At 37.1% G+C, this 4,452-nt stretch overlaps 1 non-coding gene across 1 annotated transcript; it reads right to left on the bottom strand.

Moving 5' to 3' along the window:
* Positions 1-3,498: 3,498 nt before the first annotated feature.
* On the bottom strand, positions 3,499-3,605 carry LOC128290057 (small nucleolar RNA R71). The gene has a single exon (XR_008279698.1). It is a non-coding gene; the product is annotated as a small nucleolar RNA R71 (small nucleolar RNA).
* Positions 3,606-4,452: the final 847 nt, after the last annotated feature.

The following is a 4,452-nucleotide window of genomic DNA, read 5'->3' as shown; positions in this document are numbered from 1 at the left end:
TGGCGATGACAACACATGTTTCCTTTAGTTTTAGTTTTGTAGCCTTATGTTCATGTGATAAGCATTATGTTTCTAGCAATGGTGGACTTACCGACAAGGAAGTGTCGTACATAAGGCAACACCAACTTATTTATTACAGAGATGAGTTCGGTGACAGAGGGGAGAATGTCACTGCATACCTATCACTGGTTTTTGAAAATCTAAGGTTGAGAAACGCTTATATAGCTTTACAAGCTTGGGAAAAACTGATTCTTTCTGACCCATTTAATCTCACTATTGATTGGCTTAGGAAAATGAGTAGCTAAAAGAGGAGGTAAACTCTTTGAAGGGTGAGAAACAATCCTTAAAGAAAAAACTCAAAGATCTAGAGGAGAGTTACCAAGCAGAACTAGAAAGCTAACGTCTTATGATGAAACCTTCGGGAAGTATTGGGAGGATACCTAAAGGAACCTCGTCAATATCTTGCCAGAGTGGAAGTCCAATTTAATTTTTCACACCCAGGTGGCTACAGGTCCTTTTGATCTTAGAATGGCAGACTTCGACTGTCTCAAAGACATTTCCACTGGCTCACTTAGCTTCGATATTTACCATTTGGAGAGTGAAGAGTGGGAAACTTTTCAGAGAGAATGGAAGCTATCAGAAGGGCTTATTATTCCATTGACACCCATTATAGAAGATGATGAGTAAGGCTCAACATCAAAACATCAAATTCTAGAGGACACCTCTCCCATTGAAGAGATCCCTACCGAGCTTAATAACCAGCCTGGTGAAGAGGAAGACTGAAATCTAATTTCTTTTACCATGAACTTTAATTTTTTATTATTGTTTTACTTTTATGCCTTTTCTTCCTGTTGTGTATGTAATTCCTTATCCTTTCATGAATGAACTATCGTTTTATTTTACCATTTTTGTCACAATATCTTTAAACATAAGTAAACATAATTCATACAAACAAGACCTTAATGCACCTGATCGTGTTATTTTGTGTGATAAGTTTTATAAATTTATATTTAATCATTCTTGAAACTAACTATTATCACAATGTAGGCAAGTGTACTTATCGAACAGTAGTATAGTTTTAGCAAGACCAGATTGTCGAACCCAAATGAACTAAAAGTACTAGTAATGACTGTCTTTTTATTATCTAGCCTAAGAATAACGGGGTTTGTTTTAATTAACTAATTAACTAAACTAAAAAATCACAGAAAATAGAATTGGGGATTTACTTTTGAAAAAACGATTGAATTAAGACAATACCTAAGGAAAAATCCACCTAGACTTCACTTGTTATTTGGCTCTGAATCAGACGATTTATTCATTTGACTTGATCCGTAGAAATCCCTAAGTTATATTATTATCCCTCTCGAGACTAACAACGTCTAACCCTAGGTTGAATGATGAACCGTAAATTATACATATTTTTACCCATGTTTAATGCATTTTATGGATGATTCCTCATTAGAATTGGTGAATTCGATGCTCCTAATGCTTTAATTTCATGTTTTATACTTAGGAGAGCATAGGAGAGCGAAAGGAACAAGAAACAGGCCAAAAACAGAGAAAATGGGCCAAAGTATGAACTCCACACATCCTGGACTTCCTCATACGGGTAGCCCACACGGTCGTACCAACTTGGTAGAATCAAAGCACGATTCACACAGGCAGACCACACGGCCGTGTCAATTTGACAGGCTCAAACACGGCCTAAATTAATCGAACACGGGCGTGTGCCAACAGCGTGTCCCTTCCGAGCCCAAGTTGAGTCGAATGCAGAAAAGGCTAATTTTGAGGGCCTCTAGGCATTCCAAAGCCTATAAATACACCCTAGAGGAGGAAGAAAAGGGAGACGGAGAATAGGGAGTAAGGAATTACTCCAAGGAAGCCGATTGATCCATCTCAGAAGCTGGATTCATCATCAAGACTGAAGATCTCTCCTCAATTTCCCTTCAGGAGTTTTAGATTTTTTTTATGTTTTGTATTCTATATTCTTCTGAGATGTTTTCTTATTTAGTTATGAACTAAAACCCCTAAATACCTAAGGAGAATGAAACCTAAGACGAATCTTGTTATTATTTTCTAAATTGTATGATAAATATTTAACTTGTTCTTAATTATATGTTCTTAATTCTTGTTTTGATATCCCAGGATATTGATTCAAGATAAGCTCTTATTCAGAGGAGGAATAGACCCTGGCTAAGAGTACATTTATCATAATTAAGTGAGTTGATTGCGCGCCTAGAAATAGGGTGACAAGATTTTGCCGGATTAGGGTGAAACCTAATAAGGGGATCCATAGGTCGAGTTAATGCAACCCTAGAGTGTTAATTAGAGAAAAGTCTCGATTATTCAATCTAGGGATTAGACATTTTTAGTCTTGAATAGGGATAATAACATAACTTAGGGATCTCTACGGAACAAGTTGAATGAATAAATCGTCCGATTTGGAGCCAGAATACAAGTAAAGTCTAGGTGGATTTTTCCTTAGGTATTGTCTTAAGTCAATCGATTTTCTCAAAAGCAATTCCCCAATTCTTTTCACTGTGCATTCTTAGTTTAGATAATTAGTTAATTAAAACAAAACTTTTTTATTCTTAGGCTAGATAATAAAAAGACAGTCATTACTAGTACTTTTAGTTCCTTTGGGTTAGACAACCTGGTCTTGCTAAAACTCTACTACTGTTCGATAGGTACACTTGCCTACATCGCGATAATAGTTAGTTCAAGAACGAGTAATTATAAATATTTAAAACCTATCACGAAATTACGCGATCAAGTTTTTGGCGCCGTTGCCGGGGAACTAAAATATTAGGAATGCTCAATTTTTATTACTTTAGCCATTTATTTTTCTTTCAATTTAATTTAATTTTATTATCATTATTATTTATTAATTTACTTTTTCCTTCTCTTGGCAGGTTTTTATAGTTTATGACTAGAAGAAACCCGTCAGAACCATTACTTTTTGACGAAGTAATCGATCGTACAGTTCACAAAACTCAAAGAGAAACAAGGCAAAGCTTACAATACACAGGGAACGAGCAAGAAGACGATACTCAACCCCCAATCGAAGAGATGGCTGAAAACTAAGGCAATCGACTACCTCCTGAAATTGCGGCTAATCAAAATCTTGCTCCACGAACTATGTATGATTATGCTAAACCTTCTTTAACAGGAACAAAATCTAGCATAGTTAGACCTGTTGTAGCTACAAATACTTTTGAATTAAAACCTAACACTATTCAAATGATACAGCAATTTGTTCAGTTTGATGGTTTGCAGGAAGAAGATCCCAATGCTTACTTAGCAAACTTTCTGGAATTTTGCGATACATTTAAAATCAATGGCGCTTCTGATTATGCCATACGTCTTCGGTTGTTTCCCTTTTCATTAAGGAACAAAGCTAAACAGTGGTTGAACTCATTACCACGAGGGTCAATTACTACTTGGGAACAAATGATCGAAAAAATTTTACTAAAATATTTTCCGCCGGCTAAAACAACTAAATTACGTAATGATATCTCTTCTTTTGTGCAGATGGATTTAGAAACACTCTACAATGCATAGGAGAGATACAAGGATCTTTTAAGAAGGTGCCCTCACCATGGGCTACCGCTTTGGCTTCAGGTTGAAGCATTCCATAACGGCCTGAATCCTTCGACTCGACAAATGGTTGACGCAGCTGCTGGCGGAACCATCAACAATAAAACGCCGGAAGATGCCTATGAGTTTATAGAGGAGATGTCACTAAATAACTATCAGTGGCAAGTCATGAGGACAAAGCCAACAAAAATAGTCGGTGTTTATAACGTCGATTCGGTCACCATGCTCTCTAATCAGGTAGAACTCTTAAATAAAAAGATTAATGGTTTTCTTAGTTCTTCACAGGTTCACCCAGTAATGCAGTGCGAAGCAAGTGGAGGTGGAACAAACCATTCGGAATATCAACCTTATGCCCATAACATGGATAACAAGCAACTGAACTACATGGGTAATAATCCTCGACCTCAAAACAATCCATATAGTAATACTTATAATGCAGGTTGGAGGAACCACCCCAATTTCTCGTGGGGCGGTCAAGGAAATCAAAGACCACAACATCCTCCGGGCTACCAATAACCACCCTACCAGCAGGAAAAGAAGCTGAACCTTGAAGAGATGCTCTCCAAGTTTATTTCAGTGTCATAAACTCATTTTCAGAACACTGAGACAACACTTAAAAATCAACAAGCGTCAATCCAAGGGCTCGAAACTCAGATAGGCCAGCTTTCTAAACTAATCTCCAAATGACCACAAGGTAGCTTGCCAAGTAACACTGAACTTAACCCAAGGGAACAGCTCAACGCAATTAATATCCAAGATGATGAAGGAGTCGTTGAGCCTGAACTAGAACCGAGGTAAGAAACAATGGTAAGCAAAGGTAAAGGTGAGGTAGATCAAAATACAAACAAACCAGTG

This window comes from Gossypium arboreum, chromosome 2 (assembly GCF_025698485.1).
Source record: "Gossypium arboreum isolate Shixiya-1 chromosome 2, ASM2569848v2, whole genome shotgun sequence".
Classification (NCBI taxonomy): Eukaryota; Viridiplantae; Streptophyta; class Magnoliopsida; order Malvales; family Malvaceae; genus Gossypium; species Gossypium arboreum.
Note: the sequence above shows the minus strand (reverse complement) of the source record. Positions and strands in the feature narration are given on the sequence as shown.